We start from the raw sequence: 17,950 nt of genomic DNA on the forward strand, positions 1-17,950 counted from the left end.
AGGGTGGTGGGAGGTCAAGCGGAGAAGTTGAAGTTTAGGGAGAGAGGAAATGATTGAAGATACAGTCTGCCAGAGAAGACAGGAAGGGGTGGGATCAAATGCAGATATAGAGGGGCCAGCCTTGGCAAGGAGATGATCCTACTACAAATTTAGCATCTCATCACCAGTGTATCATTTTGGGGGGTATAGGGTGTGTTCAGTGAGGACTAGTACCTTTGGTGTGATGGCTGCTGAACCCTTTTCAGGGCTCTTTCCACCTTTGGCGTCCACCTGTTCCATTTAACTCTCACTTGTGGCTCCAAGAAACTGCAGCATGCACAGCAGCCATTTTGGCAGATGGGCCAGATCAGGTTGAGGGTAACTAAGGGGTCTCAAACCCATTAGAGATTTAGGGGAGTGTCTACCCCAAGCATGTGAAGACTTCCTCTGGTCAAATGGACGGATGAGAACAATTTGTAGCAACATCCACGAAGGCAGCTGAAACAGGTGATGTGGAGCTCTTAGAGCTTGGTTAGACACCAAAGACACAAAGGTCATCCACTGCATCCTGAGCCATTGCCAGCCATCTTGACTCTGTTCTGCCACTGGAGTATGATGACTCTGGAGGAGAGAGTGAGGCTGACAACTTCATGCAACTCTGCCTCACTTAAATCCAATTTATGTTTGAATCAAAAGACACTGCTGCAGCAGCCTGCTGTTTAGTCTCTCCTGGTTACAAGTCTCTTCCCACCCCAGCTCATCCTCAGCTCAGCTGTCAAACTGATCTACCTAAAGCACAGGTCTCACCATAAAACCTGCCTATTCAATAAACTTTGCTATGGCTTCTAGGGAAGTGAGAGGGAGTCACTATGATCCCATCCCTTCCTGTCTTCTCTGGCAGATTGCTGCCTTTTTGGCTTTTAAAACTTTCATAACCTGCCCCCTTTTTACTTTTCCAGTCTTTTCACATATTATTCTCCTCCACGTACTCTGTGAATCAGTTACACTAATCTCTTTTCTGTTCCTCTCATACTACCCTCCCATCTCCCAACTCCAAATTTTTTGCTGGCTCTTTCTTGTGGTTGGAATGCTATCATTTGTCATCCCAGGCTTTCTTCAAATCTCAGCTGAAGTCCCACCTTCTGGGAGAAATATTTTCCAGTCTTTTTGATCCTAGTGCCTTCCTTTTGAGACTACCTCAAATTTATCCTGTATGCAACTTATTTGTACATTTGTTTGCAGGCCTCCCACTTTGAGCCTTAAGAATAGGTACTATTGAAAAAATTATATATATTATATTATTACATAATATAATATATAAAATTATGTAATATATCAATATTACATAACATAATGTTGAATAATATATAATAATTATAATATATAATTTAACATATAAATATACATCTGTGTGTGTTCATCCTTTGTTGCTGAAGAAGACCATGCCATCAGAGAAATGATGACATGACTTGCACTTGACTTTGTTTTGAGTGAGAGAGGGCTGTGCAGGTCACCAGTCTCACTTCTCCTCCAGAGCCATCTGAATCCAGTGACCAGACATTCATCAGGATGACTGGAGATGACCCAGGATGAGGCAATTGGGGTTAAGTGACTTGCCCAAGGTCACACAGCTAGTGAGTGTCAAGTGTCATATCTATATATGTATATTTACCTTTCTTTGTATCACCATCCCTTAGCACAGTGTCCTAGAACATAGTAGGAACTTATTGTTTGTCTTTATTTTGAAGAGGACAAATGACATCTTGTGGTGATGTCTTCACTTGTAAGTGAATTGGATTGAAATAAGACAGAGTTGCACAAAGTTGGTAGCCTCCCTCTCTCTTCCAGAGTCATCGAAGCCCAGTGGCAAGACACAAGTCAGGACAACTCGTAATGGCCTGGGATTCAGCGAATGACTTTGGTGTCTTTGATGTCTGACCAAGCTTCAAGTGCTCCACACTTCAGCTGCCTTTGTGACTGCTGGAACAAATTATTGTCAGCTCACTCCTCTGAGGAAGTCTTGCTATGCTTAGGGTAGGTGTCCCCCTAGCTCACTGATACATTTGAAGTCTGTAGTTACCCTTAACCCGGTTTAGCCCATCTGCTGAGACAGTTTACCAGGGTGTGGCTGCTGCTTATGCTACAGTTTCTTGGAGACACAGGTGAGAGTTGGGTGGAGGTGGATGCCAAAGGTGGATGAGCAGCCCTTATAACAGAGGTGCTTGTCCTCCCTGAATAAACCCATATACTGCATCACTTAGCATAGTGTCCTGGTATATAGTAGGCATTTAATAAATGCTAGTTCATTGATTGACTGATTAGACTAGCACCAGGCTCTGCTTTCTCTCTAGATTCTATGGTAGGCCTTGATAACTGGGATATTTTGAGTTTGGGGTCCCACAGCTATTCACTTTAAAGATCTCCACCTGATTTACTTTCCCTTCCTGTCTGAAGAATATTCCATGTATTATATCTCCCAATATGTCTTCTTTCTAGGTCACCTTTGGTTCCTAGCTCACTGGCAGAACTGAAATGATTGACGTTCTCAGTTTCCAGTGAGTTTCCTGCCTATCTTTTATAATACTTCTGGATTCCTTTCCATATCCTCTGGAGAATGCCAAAAAATGAATTCCTAGAAAATGCTTTTCAAATGCAATAATTGATGACATATAATTGTTCCTTCTTCCCCAACCCCTCTCCCTGTTCTCAACTACCATCAGTTAAGGTGATAATAATAACTAGTATTTACATAGCACTTAGAGGTTTGCAAAGTACTTTACAAATATTATTTTAGACTTACAACATCCCTAGGAGGTAGGGGCTATTATTATCCCCATTTTTGGATGAGAAAACTGAAGCCAACAGTGGTTAAGTGACTTGCTCAGGATCACAAAGATTATTAAATGTGTGAGGCAGGATTGGTTTAATTCCTCTTGACCCCAGGCTTAGCTCTACTGTGCCACCCTTGGCAAATTGTATAATGAAGAAATGACCCTATTTTCTTACAGAGACAGAATTTCCATAATAGGTTATTAGTAATGATTTTGCATGAATTCTATTATTTGTTGTCCCTTCTTGATGCTATTATTTGTTGATCTAAACATAGTTGTCAATTTCTTCTCTATATAAATAACATTATAATAGAATAATAATCCTTATTTCATATGCTGAACATGTATAAAAATTCTTTTTTGATAAGCTTCTGCTCCCTAGGTTTAGAGGCCACATGTGTATTTTCAACCCATCTCTTTGACTTCCAGCAAGCCACAAACTCTATATAAAAAAGAGAGAGACAAGCAGATTTTCTAACAGCCTCAGGTAAACCAACATATCTACAGGCACAATAGCATGCACCTGTAAATAACACTGCACACACACATGCATTTGTTTTATCTACTTTTAAGAATGCTGGGCTTGGTCAATAGTCTAATTTTCCATTTAGCACAAATGAATCCATCATCGCCTAGTTGCTGATGTTATTGCTTTGAATCAATATCATGAAGAGGTAAATGGACGTTTTGGAGCCTTCAGCAAACCTGTAATGTACAGTCCAATTGAATTCTATTTCTGTAACCTGATCTAACACCTTTTGGGAACTCTGGCCATATAGTTGTTGTAGGAATGTTTAAGGGTAGGTATGAGAATTCTCCCGTCACCTGTGATTATTGGGTAAGCAAAAGACAGAGAGGCAAGCATTAGTAGCATGTGCTAATCTTGTAATGATCCCAGAATGTTTAGAGGAAAGGTGGATTGTTGGGGAAAGCTGAATGTATGTAGAGGTTGAACCAGGATTTCCTTCTCCCTGATTATGGTAGAACGTGGAAAAGTCATGTTTCTTCAACTTCTTGTCCTTCTGCCCCACACCTAATGCCTTTGCTCTCTTGTAGGTCGCTCACAATCTATAAAGTGGAGGCAAAATATGCTACAATGATGTAGTCTACTTTCTTATTACCCATTTGTGGGTATAGTAGAGGGTGCTGGGCTTTGGAGTCAGGAAGACTTGAGTTCCAATCCAGCCTCAGATACTAGCTATGTGACTCTGGGGAAGTCATTAACCTCTGCCTCACTTTCCTTAATATGTGATGGGGACCATAATAGTGCCTACCTCCCTGGGGTATTGTAATGATGAAATGAGATAATATTTGAAAAATACTTAGCACAGTGCTTGCTACATGGTAGGTATTTAACAAATACTTATTTCTTCCCTTTGTTCATTCATTCTTTCCTTCATTCCTTCTTTCCATCCTTCCTTCCATCTTTCCTTTACCAATTCACATTATAGATATGTGAAAGCCCACGATTCAGAAAACTCTGTTTCTATAGAGTATAACTGCAACAGCATAGATATAATTGTGTGTGTATGTATGTATGTGTGTGTGTGTGTGTGTGTGTGTGTGTGTGTGTGTGTGTGTATGTGTGTGTGTGTAGAGGTTAGAGTTTTCACAGAGGGCAATATATGGTGCCTGGTCACCTTGGGATGGCTGGAATTTTCTTTCCTATTCTCTAATCTCTGAACTATTTTCTGTTTTGTGTACTTAAGGAATGCACTCTAATTAGTCTGTCTAAATATAATTTGCAGCCACCTGGAAGGCAAATTTTCTAGGGGAAAAACCTGACAACCATAAAACACATTTAATATACACAGAATTTGAGAATTGTAAGGAACCATGGAGAACATTTAATCTGATCCATTCATTTTACAGATAAGTAAACTGAGACAAATAGAGATTCAGTGATTCACTCAAGAGTAGGTAAAAGATTCAGGGTTTGTAATTCCCAGCCCAATGCCCTTTCTACTATGCCATACTGCCTCCATCTTTCACTATTACTTTGGGTTATGCAAGCCATTGCTTCTGTTCTATTAAGGTAGATATTTGGGAGTTTACTTTTATTGTTACCATTTTGTGGTGTACTGTGGGGTATTTCCTGCTCATTAGAGATTTCTTAGCCTGCCACTTATTCAGACACTGACTTCATAAAAGAAATGTTCGTTTATTTTATTTTATTTTTTAAAAAAGAGGTGATGGGTTGGTCATGTGGCAAGGGTGACAGATGGCAGGTCGATAGACTAAATTTTCACTAATCTTTATCCTTGTAATATCAGGATAAAATGAGGAAGTTCTCCAGCACATTGAATGGACCTACTCTATCTATGGCTAGGACATAGAAAAGATTTTCATAGAATGAACAGTCATCTGTATCATTGGAGGGAATGTATATAGATCAGTTTGTGTATCCAGGAATCAGCATGTCTTTCTTGATCAGATATGGTGTGTAGTATGTTGGATTTGCTTCTTTTGACCTCAAAAAGTTGAAATTTTTGTCTTAGACACTTAAAAGCTGTGTAAACCTGGGAAAGTAAATTACAACCTGTCTGCCTCAGTTTCCTCATGTAAAATCAGAATAATAACAGCACTTACTGCCCAGGATTATTGTGAGGATAAACTTTTGTAAATATTTGTAAAGTATTTCGCAAACCTTAAAGAGCTATATAAATGTTATCTATTATTAACAAGAACTGTGAAGTCCTGGAATAAACACAGTTTGGGGCCCATCTTGTTGAGTTGAGTTGGATACACTATGCACATAACTGTTCTTTTCTTTTCTTTTTGTTGGGACCTATGATTTCAAAAAGTGAATGCCTAGTGCAGACATGTCCTTCACTTATACAGCTCAGAAACTCTCTGTAGCTTATTATCTTAGAGAGTTGCCTGGGAAACTGAGAAATGGAATGACTTGTCCAGGGTCACACAGTCATTATGTATCAGAGACAGGGATTGAATCCAGGTCTTTCTGATTCCAAGGCTCATTCTCTATCCAACATAACATGCTCCTTTTTTGTAACAACTGCTGTAGTTTAAGATCAAGGCACAAATATCAAAAGATCATTCCAGAGGCAATTCTACTGATGTGGCATTTTTGCAAATGTATGGAAACAATAGAAGTGGACAGGCCAGTTTGATACTTGGCAACTAAGGAACAAAGTAGCTCCTTTTGAGCAAAAAAATGGCGTGACCACAAATCAGAGACAATGACCAACGTTGTGAAATCCTTCGACAGCCATGGTATCCTTGGATCCAAGGACAATCCCTGCCCAGGTGAGGTTGTTGCATCTCTCTCTGCCAGCTATGCCCACTTCCGCTGAGTGATAATTGCCAGTGCTTTATCTTTAATTTCAACGAAGAGCAGCTATGTGCACCCACAACTGAGAGATGACATGAGGCAAGGTCCCCAGATCCATCACAACACTGTGAAAATCGCCTTTAAACAAGGGAGAATGCTGCTCATGAAAAGCCTGCAGGATTAGACTTCTATTTAAAGCACAGTTTTCCAACAGCCAGTTTTACCCATCTTAAGCTAATGTCCTGTCAGAGGAAGGATGATTGGAATCAGTCACTTCCAGAAATGAAATGTTTGAGAGTCAGAAACTGACAGCTTGAGTAAATCTTCCTGGCAAGCGAGCTTATTTAAAATAAATGTATAAAAGATTATGAAGCCAGGGAGAGCTTAATTAAACTTTAGTGAAGATTGCAATGTAAATGTTTAGGAACCCAAATTCCCTTTTCATGCTCAATATCCATTAATTCTCCTTGTCCATTTCTAATTTATCCTCTTGCTTCTTCCACATTGATAATGTGGTTACAGTTTTCAATTTGGTAGTTAACATAATCCCAAGGAAGTAAATTTGCCTAGGTGCTGAACTTGCCAAAATGGAACCCAATTCACTGTTCATATTAGTCAATGGTATTTCTGATCTCATGATGATCAGTGAACTGGGAGCCTGAGGGAGTTCGTATCTTTGGGGAAAGAATAAAATAGGTTTTTAAAAAATTGAGCACTTCTATCATGAAGGTCATGTTCTTGTTCATTACCTCCCTCAGAAAAGCACCTTGGACATTAAAATGGAGCATCAAAAATTGATAGGGTAGCTAGCATGCTGAATTCAAGGAGTGCTGGAGAGATTCTCGAAAAGTTGCCCATCTACACTTCTGGGATGCATGGGCATGTTTCCATGAATTCCATTAGACTTCTTCTGGAATTTTAAAATTGAAAGTCCTATTTTCATTAAGTATTTGTGAAATGTTATTGCTATGATTATATTAGCTATTCAATCTAATTCTTCACTCTTTTCCAAGTGTAAGACTGTATATTTTCTATATACCTCAGAGACAGAAGAGAGTCTCCTTTGGCAATACGACCAAATTCCTATTTGCTTGGCTTTGGCACTTGGGTGGAAGGGATAATGAGCTGACTGTTCCTTTAGGAGTCATGTATCTGATGATACAGCTATCTTTGTAAATCCTATTTAATATGTCTAGAAGTAACTATACGTAGCAGAGAAGACCTGGAACCTCCCTTTGAAGACTACAGATCTCTTCCTGGAAGTAGGAATAACATTAAGGAAAAGGCATTATCATCTACGTTGCTGCTATACCCTAAGGACCATGGGACCTTTCCATCTGACTTGCACTTGAAATCTTTCATATGTATTACTTCCTCATTAGAATGTAAGTTTCCCGACATCAGGGTCTTCTTTAATTTTCTATTTGTATTTTCATTGTTTAGCATAGTGCTTTGCATCAGGAAATACTTAATAAATGCTTAATTAATTAATTAATTGATTAATTTAATCCTTCATCTGTCTTTTCCTGCTTCCTGTCACACATTTCTATTTTTTTTCTTTTTTAAGAAGGAATGGCTAAATGCTTTGGCCATACTTGGTGCTACAGTATTTGTGTATGGGAGTGCTTTCTAGACAAGTCTTTAAAAATTTTGTTGTTTTCTCTTGCTTTTTCATAAGACAATCTATGTGAATAATTTCTTAGTTCATATTTTATTCAGAAAAATTATGAATTTAATACAATGTTAGAACAGCATACAAAATCTTAAATAATACAAAAATAATGGAACATACACAGATATGTATTGATTCAATACATTATAATTTTTTTATTTATAGCCTACAAAATAATAACAACCAGGTTATTCTTGTGATGAGTGGGCTTACTTTTGCTGTAGTGTTTCTCAAAGCTAACATTGATGATATTGGTATCTGTCATTCTTTTTCCATCACCAATCAAGATTGATATGTTTGTTGCCTTTGTAACAGTTATAAGAGAAAAACCCATTTGAATAGTAATATAATATTATAGAATCATAGATTTTGAGAGATGGAAGGGAACTTTGTGATCTTCTAGTTCAGCCTCTGCATGATAAGAACCATCAATATACCATAACCAACAAGTGGTTGTCCATCCTCTGCTTGAAGACATCCAAGGACGAGGAACACACCACTTCTCTAGGCAGCCCATTCTATTTTTGGGTAGCTCTGATTGCTAGGACTGGGGAAGGTAGGTGGTACAGTGGATAGAGTGCTGGGCCTGGAGTCAGAAAAATTCATCTTTCTGAGTTCAGATCTGGCCTGAGATACTAACTGAGTGGGCAAGTCACTTAACCCTGTTTGCCTCAGTTTCCTTATCTGTAAAATGACCTAGAGAAGGAAATGGCAAACACTCCAGTTTATTTGTCAAGAAAATCCCAAATGGGGTCACAGAGTAGATCACAACTGAAAATGAAACAACAAATTATTAGAAACTTTTTCTTCACATCAAGCCTAAATTTGTTTCTTTGCAACTCCTCCCCAATTGGTTTTACCCTCAGAGGCCAAGTCAAATATCTTCGCTAAATGTCCCTTCATATACCTGAAAGTAGTTATAACATATCATTTCCCATACCCCAGTCTACTTTTCAAACTAAAGATGCCCATTTCCTTTGCCTAGTCCTTATATGATATGTACTCAAGGCTCTTTACCATCCTGTTTGTCTTCTATACATTCTAGAGTTTATCAATGTCATTCCTAAACTGTAGTGATCAGAAATGAACATAATGCTCCTGGTCAATGGGATCATCACTTCCTTATTCCTGGAAACTAAGCCCCTCTTAATGCATCCCAATTTTTCATTAACTTTTTTTGGTTTCCACACTACTCTGCTGAAACATATTAAGTTTGTAGTCCACTAAAATCCAAAGATCTCTTTTTTAGTATAATTGCTGTAGATGCTTCCCCCATCTTACACTTGTGAAATTGATTTGTTTTTTTTTATAGTAAGTGCAAAGCTACATTTATACTTCTGGAACTTTACCTTATTAGATTCCACCTAATGTTGCAGCCCATCAGGATCCTTTGGATTCTGATTCTTTTATCCACTCAGTTATGCCTCCCAGAATCATGTAATGTATAAATATGATGAGCACATCATCTCTACTTTTATCCAGGTCATTGGTGAAAATGTTAAACAGCACAGGACCAAGCAAAGATCCCTGGAGTTTTACACTAGAGTCTTTCTGCCTCTCTGACATGAAACCATTAACAGCTGCAATTTGAGATTGATCTCCCAACTATTCTAAATCTATGTGATTGTATTATTGTCTAATCCATATCTCTTTATTTTCTCCACAAGAACAGCATGCAATACGTTATCAAAGGCTTTGTGAAAATTTAGGTACATGGTGGTGCTGAAACAATCCATCATGTGTAGGAGGCTAGAAAGTCTGCTTCTGGAAAGGTATTATAAGATTCAGAAAATGCCTGGGAGAGAGTTTGAGCATGTACAGCCATTCTTTTACTGGTTCTGGTTTTCTAGCTATGTGATGAAGATGAGCCTGTGTGATTGGCTACAGAGATGGAACTTGGGAACATTCAAAAAAGGCACTTGGCTCTTGACAAGGGTTCTTTCCTGATGTGGTTGTATTAGAGAAGAATGAGATGCTAAGGGCTTCTGAGTTGGGGAAGGACCCCACGTCTCAAGAAGGCATAGATCTATTGTTGCTCCTATCTATCTTATGTCTATCCTTCCCCATTTTTAGGGGAAAGAGATTGGGGTTGGTTGGGACATTGTCTGCTTAAAAAGGTCAGGAAAGCAAGATCCAGAGGTAGAATCCATGCCAGATTTTGCAGCCAGCCAGTGCAGCATGGAGGCCCTGGGGAGCCAGGAAGATTTTCAGATCAGCAGCTAACATGCTGGATCATCCAGCAGCTATGCTGCATTTGGGTGTGACCTTGGTGGGGCCAACAATGTTATGTTTCTACATTGTATTGAATCTGAGGCCATTCTTCCAGGTAACTGAGATGGCATGAGGGGAGTAAGCCCTTCAACCAGGGGGGTGAAATTTTTATCCTCTTCTTGCTTTATTTTCAAAGTAAATATCCCTTTATAAATGTCCATTGATTACGTATAACTGGGGAATTAATGTTGGATTGGAGGCTTGAACTGATAGCATTAGAAAAGAAGTCTTCCTCCTCTCCTACCCCCCATCCCCTCAAGAGTATCCTTAGAACTAGAGGGAAGATGTAGTTAGCCTTCCTCTGGGAGTGTGAGGCTAGAGCCATTACTTCACAGATTAACCATATCAAGAACATTCTCCTCATCAACTAATTCGATAATACATACCATCAAAAAAGAAAATGGGGTTAGTCTGCCCTTATCCTATTCTTGATGAAGTTTTGCTGGCTCTTTGTAATCACTGATTTCCTTCCTAGTTGTTTGCCATTTATCTCTTTAATGATTTTTTCTAATTTTTTTCCCCAGGAAATAAAGATCAAGCTCACTGGCCTATAAAGTATCTGTTCTCTTCCCATTTTTTAGAACTGGGACAGCCTATGCCCTTCCCCAATATTGTAGTACCTCACTTATTTGTCATCATTTCTAAAATGTCTCTGACACTGGAATTACTTTGATAAATCCGATAATTGTAAGTAGCTAAAAGAAAATAAGACTTTTGGGTTCAAGTTCTTTTTCTCAAAATACTATCATAAGACAAGTCTATTAATTGTTCTTGTTTAGATGCATTATAAGTTCATAGGTTTGAAACTGTAAGAGACTTCAGAGGCTATTTAGAGTAACTTTCACATTTGATATTTGAGAGAAACTGAGGTCCAGGGAGGCTATATCACTAGCCAAAGGTCACACAGAAATTAAGTGTCAGTGACAAGATTTGAACCAAGGTTCTTTGATATTAGAGCCAGTGCTCTTCGATTTATACCATGATGTAATCAAGTGAAAAGGTATGTGGAATTCCTCATTCCTATTTTTTGATATAATTATCATGTATAGAATGGGTCTAAATTGCATGAAATGCCACCTTGGAAACTTAGTGTGTATAGGAGTATGTTTCTTTCTGACGCTGACTCAGCTCCAACACAGTCCAATATAATCCCATTCATGTAATACAATTTTCAATGAAAAAAAAGCTGTCAATTATATTAAAAATTTCTCTTAGTGTATCATTGTCATCGACAGACTTGCAAAGTAGAAAGTCTTACCCTAACGTTAGTTTCAACCACATACTTCACAAATGAAATCAATTGCACATCTTTTGATATTTTTGTTACTTCATCTCCTTGTAATGGAAAATAGAAAGATTTCAGTTTCTTAAGTGATCACAAATGTCTTCAAACATACTGGAACTTCTCCCTATATTATCCACAAACGGAACCATGCAAAGTTGTTTTGCATATAATTTGCCCGTAATCATTTGGGTCATAGTAACAGCTGAAGGTAGTACCAATATTTCTTTTCTCTAATGAGGATTTTTACACCTCGTAATTCTGTAAACAACCTTTTATGATTCAAGAAATTTTTCTGATGCCACAGACAAGATTTTCAAAGAGTTTGTTTTTGCTTATTACAAGCATCTAATTTTCATTGGATAATTATTTAAGGTTGCTAATATATTCTGTGTACACATTCTTGTATTTGTTTTATTGAGGCTTTCCTTTTTTTTTTTTTTTTAAAGTTATCCACTATTTTATTCTTTGGGACAACTGGGTGGCACAATGGATAGAGTGCTGGGCCTGAAGTCTGGAAGACTTATTTTCCTGAGTTCAAATCTGACATCAGACATTTGCTACCTGTGTGACCCTGGGCAAATCACTTAATCCTGTTTGCCTCAGTTCCTCATCTTTAAAATGAGGTGGTGAAGGAAATGGTAAGCCATTTTAGTATCTTTGCCAAGAAAACTCCCAGTGGGGCCATGAAGAATTATACACGACTGAAATGACAAAGCAACAACAGAAATTTTATTCTTTAGTTTTGCTTATATTAATGACAAGTGATTATTTTTTTAACTGGACTGAAAGTACATATCATGAAAAACTGTTTATATTAATTAGAATCAGCAATTTTGATATTTTCATGTCAATCTAGCCTACAAATAGCTAGCATTCATAGAACGCTTCAAGACTTCCAAAGCACTTTATACGTTGTCATTTGATCCTTGTAACAACAACCTTACCAGTCAGATATCATGATTATTGTTATTCCAGTTTTATAGATGAGGAAACAGAGGCTAAGAGAAGTGACTTTCCCTGCCTATAGGCAGGATTTGCTTTCAGGTCTTCTTGACTTCAAGTCTTGCACTCTATCCACTACGCTACCTAGTTGCCTCATGTTCCTCTGAAATCAAAGAATTATGCTTGCGTAACTCAGTCCTCAAAGGAAATGTCACTTCTGAGTCTGGTGATTTGCCTTTTTCTTGAAGCCCATCAAACTACCTTGCTTATAAACTATCGCCTTTTTTCTTTGACATTTACACTTTTGCTTTGCAGAAGACTGTCCCCTGTGAAAATCATGTGGGCAATGTTAGAGTCTTTTAGGAACAATAAAATCTTGAGATATGGTGTGGCATAATGGATATCTAGTCTGAAAGACCTTCTTACATATACTAACTGTGTAACCGTGGTCAGATCATTTAATTTCTTGGTGCCCCAGGCAACTCTGTAAGACTACAAGATAAAAAGAGTTGCTGATCTGTATCAATGGAGATAGTTTCCACAATGGGATTTTCTCACAAGGATAAAATTATGGGTCTGGAAAAATCCCTAAAACATGTTTATTTTCCATTCACATAGCACTTTATGGTTTACCAAGTTTTTCTGACAATGATTCTGTAGTAGGTTGTACAAAATATCATTATTTCTTGTTTACTTTTTAATAGGGCTCCCTGTTTCTTGCTGTCTTCTTCATCCTCTATAGAGTTGCTAAATTTATATTTCTTAATACTCTCTGACTCAGTCTTCAATGACTTTCTATTGTCTCTAGGATAAATGAAAAATTCCTCTACCCTGTCATTTAAAACCTTTACATTCTGGCTCCAGCCTATCCTTCCTGACTTATTTCTTATTACTTTCGTGCAAATCGGATTCTGTGCTATTCTCTGAACTTCATTTCACACCTTTCCATTGACTAACTCCAGTGCCTAAAATGCTCCTCTTCCTAGCCACTGTATAGAATCCTCTACTTTTCTTCAAGCCTCAACCCAATCATTTAGTATGAAAACCTTTTCCTGTCTTCCTTAGTTCTTAATATCCTATCCTTAAATTTATTATATTTATTTACCCATGAATATGCTGGACTTCCCTTATAGACTGTAAGCACTTTGACAACAGATTTGTTCAGTCATTTCAATTGTGTCTGACTTTTTGTGACCCTATTTTGGAATTTTCTTGGCAAAGTTACTGGAGTGGCTTGCATTTCTTTCTCCAGAAAATTTTACAAACGAAGAAACTAAGGCAACATGTTTAAGTGACTTGCCCAGGGTCACACAGTAAGTGTCTGAAACTAATACTGAAAAAGACATTGTTTCATTTTTGCTCCAGTCTATAACAACGCCTTGCACATAGTAGGTGATTAATAAGTGCATGTTGAATTGAGTGGCATTCTCATTTTATACATAATGAGAGTGAGTCTTTGTGAGACTATAAGGGACACATTTGGCTAGTTAGCAAGGAATTATCCTTCCATCTACACTGAAATGATATTCTTCCTTGAAAGGCCTCCAGAAGATAGGATTCACTTCATTGGACTTCAGAATTGTACCCACTTTTCCTATTTCTCCTCCTGTCTCTTCCTCCAACCGTCCACTTCATTAGGGCCTTCTTTTAAAAGTTTTCAGTCTCCAGAGTCTGTTTTGTGCATCTTGTACTGATAACAGCGCTTTCCCCTGGCAGCTGTAATGCTGTGGTTCAGTGGCCCATACATCTTTTAGCTGTTCTGCCTCTACTTAGATCAGGCCCAATCATAGGCAGAGAAGCTTAGAAACCGCCAGACTGGCAAAACAGAGCAGCTGTCAAGGGAACAGAGCATGGCATTTTGGAGATGAGGAAGAAACAATGATTTCTTAGGTTTGGAACATCTCACCCAGAGAGCTTTTAATGCATAACTTAGTGTCTGAGTTTGGCAAATCTATGCAGTTTGACAAGATGGAATCTTCCTAGGAGATAGTCTTTCCCCCCTCCTCTTCTCCTTTTCTCGTTAACACTTGAGAAGTAGAAGTTCTTTTTTGGGGTGGAGAGTGGCAAAAAAAAAAAAAAAAAAAAAAAGGAAATATTCCTTGCTCTAGTTTCAAAGATACCTTTGATCAGAATAACTGTCATTACCTACTCTCACAAATTTGTGGGGCTGTTTCTAAGTAGGACCTGTGTCTCCAATCCATTAAACCCTTTCCTCTTTGGTAAGTATCCCTGTGTCCTTTGATTTGAATCCTTGGAGATTCACATTCCTTAAGACTCTTCAAAGCTCCAGCAATCTCATTTTGTCTCTTTCTGTCCCGTGTGCTCAGAACAGTAGCATTTCACTTGATGGGATTTCTGCCAGGGTCCCTTTGCATAATTCAGATCTCATTGTTGGAGTCTTGGTTTCATGCAATAGTGTTCTCTTAGTCAGGAGTGTGCCTTTGTGAGTTCTATACTGTGTCTTTCATGAGAACCTTTGTTCATTAGAAAGTCTTTCCAAATGTCTGTCTTATTGTCTAGATTTGTTCTCATGAGGTACTCTTGGTCCTTACCTGTCAGCTTACCTTTTTTTTCCTTTCCAGATATACTACATTATGCAAATAGATGGAATGAACATATTATTCCAAGTAGTGAAATGAGACTAATCTTAATAAGCCTTAGGCTAATGGCAAAAATTCCAAAGACTTGATATCTGATTTCACTTGGGCGATTAAATTTGGGTAAAAAATTGACAATATTTGCAATTTAAAAATCTACTACCCAGCAGCCTCTGGTGAAGGTCAGCTCAGTAAAGAAACAAAAGCAGAAGGTGTATCATGAAAAATTTAAAAAGTATTTTATACTTTTTCCTGGGATCATATGCACTTTTGAGTAGATATGAATAGTAGAAAAGAATGATAATTGGCCTCAGGCAAAATTATGAAGTAAGTTAAATTATCTTTGTTAGTTCCAGCCTTTCTGTTTTCCCACCTTGTGCATCTCCTCCCAATCCCTGCTCTCCTATCTACCCATCTCTGATATATGATGCCTTCAAACTTCTTCTTCCCCCAAAAAGAACTTTTTGGATGCTTTATTCACATCAATGTATGTAAGAAAGAGAGAGGAGTTTGCTCTGCGGGTGGAATGCTAGTACAAACAGCCAGGTGGTGTGCCTTCTTCCTCTCCTTTCCCCCAAGACTCCCATTTTAACTATTTCTGTCCTGAGGTCTATCTAGCAGGATACACTTGTTTTCAAGACTGTGAAAGAGATACAGTAAGACACACAAACTAGTTTGTCCCTAGCAGCAGAGGAAGGAAGTATAGATCCAGTGGGGAGGGGTGGTCACAATGCCTGTATCCTGGGGTACAGAAAAAAAGGATGAAATCATTTGTTCCAACCAGGCTGAGAGTAAAGGTTGGGTAACCTAAGTTTAGACATTGGAAAGCTATATGAATACAGAAAATGATGGGGACAATGGCGGGAAGAAGCCATGTTTCTGCCACTCCATGGCAAAACAGAAAAATAAAGAAATTTAACTGTGTTTCTCTGGTACTTGGCACTCTGTGGTATATAGTTCTCTCTGGTATGTGCCTGAGACTGACTCTGAAAAAGATCATTTTAAAAGAGCACTAACAGTGGGCATGGGACTTGGAGGGGAGTGGCAGGGAGGTGTCTAGAAAAACCCCATAGATTCACTATCATGGACTAAAGTCATAGAGGGGAATTCAGTCCAGGAGGAATGGAAAACTCTCAAGAATGAAATTCTGAAGACTAAAATGTGAAGAATTTTGAGGAAGATGATAAAGGGGAGTCACCTGAAGAGATCACTAAGGTTGCATAGAAAACTTAGACTTTAAAATCTTAGACTTTAAAAATTCATGTAAAGTGGATGAAAACATAAGAGAAAATGAACAAAAAGTATGTGGCATGAATCTGAAGGAATGATGTCAGAAGTGCTCACATTTGGAATGAACTGAGGACAAGAAAGGACAACCAAAAAATATGATATTGGTGAAAAAAGGAGGATCAAAGAAGGCATAGAAATACTGCTCGGTGCGGCTGTGGGGTGTGAGATGATAGAAAGAAGGAAGAGTTATTTAATTCTAATGTTGTTTCTTTGGTTTCTTTGCCAAGGAGAATCCCAACAAAGATAGCAGAACAAAAATGACTAGCAGGCTAATAGGCAAGATAAATATGGATAGAGTTATGTAGGATTTAGGTCAGGAGTGGGGAACCTGTGGTCTCGAGGCCACATGTAGCCTCCAGGAGGCAGATTTCCTGCCCCTGAATTCTAGATGATTAAATTCAAGTCAACTGACTCAGATAAACTACATCCTCAGGTACTGAAAACAAACAAATAAATAAACCAAATAAACCTTAGTAGATGCTATGGAGTAGGGGACACTTTCAATGACATTTCAAAGATTATGGAGAATGGGAAATATACAACAGGACTGGAGAAAGGCATTCATTGAACATTGCCCCAATTTTCAAAACAAGGGGAAGAGAATGTAATACTCTAATGATGGGCTAATGTGTTCAATTTCAATTTCTAGCAAAACTATAATTTATTATCAAAGCAAAGATTGAACATTTAGGTTTCCAAAGTGGTGGTGAGATACTCCCAGTAAGTTGTGATCTGACTAAAAGGAGTAACCAGTTAGAAGATGGAAAGATTAGTTGTGTTCCAATCTTGAGACTTTCTCCAGAATAAGTGAACCTCCATTATCATGCAGTGCTTCCTTTAGTAACCTCTTTTTCACAGCTAAGATTCCATGGCTGTGCAAACTTCAGACTTCTTCACTGATGGGTCAAGTGTCAAACTTTCAAGGCAGATCTGAACCGCAGCACCCACAGCAACTGTGCAGGTATCTTTTTAGACATACCCTCCTTCCCCATTGTACCCACACTCCAGCCCCAAGATTCCTTGTATCTATGACAGATGCTACTTAATGGGGTGGGATCTGTTCTCTGGGGCAGTGGCTGTTGAGTGAGAACTGTTCCCCCCTCTCCTTTTTATTTTGAGTGGGGCAGAGTGAGTTCTACAAGATGAACAGATGTAGTACATGTAGTTTTGCAGTATAAATCACAGATCTTGTTACATTATCTTTCTCCCCAAACCCATTCCTGTTCTGGATTTCTCTATTTCTTTTGAGGACATCCATTATCCTTCTGGCTTTCCAGGTTCTCACATCCTTCCTAATCTTTCTTGATTCTTCATTCCACTGGAATTGCTTTCTTCAAAATTACCAATGATCTTCCTTCATCCTCACCCTTTTCGACCTCTCTCCGTCATTTCACAGTTGGTCACCCTTTTGTTTGCAATACTTATTGTCTCCTCTCCGAGTTTATGAAAAGTAGGTAAAGATACTACTTATAAAAACACTCATGTCTGTAAACTTAGAAAATTTGAAAATAAAAATTTTAGCTTATCTGAAAATCTTCCACCGAAAATGTTCCAGTAAGTTTTGACTCATTTGTTTATATATGTGTATGTATATGTATATATACATATATATGTGTGTGTGTGTGTCTATGCATGCATATTCATGTATGTGAGATATATCTATATCTCACCTTCAAATTCATTTGCAAGAACAATTCATTGACTTCAGGAAGATGGACCATACAGGCTTCAATAAAAACTTTTGTATAATTGGTGAATGGGACTGGAGTGAGTGCCATTTTTGAGTAAGCC

The 17,950-nt window shown here is 38.2% G+C and overlaps 1 long non-coding RNA gene across 1 annotated transcript in view; it reads left to right on the forward strand.

Annotated features, from left to right (window-relative positions):
* Nucleotides 1-16,401, forward strand: part of LOC140500750 (uncharacterized) — a 55,077-nt gene extending 38,676 nt beyond the window's left edge. Inside the window, exon 3 of the long non-coding RNA XR_011965857.1 lies at nucleotides 1,828-16,401. This is a non-coding gene — a long non-coding RNA (uncharacterized lncRNA). The remainder of the gene's footprint in view (nucleotides 1-1,827) is intronic.
* The last annotated feature ends 1,549 nt before the right edge of the window (nucleotides 16,402-17,950 follow it).

Source organism: Notamacropus eugenii, chromosome 4, assembly GCF_028372415.1.
Source record: "Notamacropus eugenii isolate mMacEug1 chromosome 4, mMacEug1.pri_v2, whole genome shotgun sequence".
Taxonomy (NCBI): Eukaryota; Metazoa; Chordata; class Mammalia; order Diprotodontia; family Macropodidae; genus Notamacropus; species Notamacropus eugenii.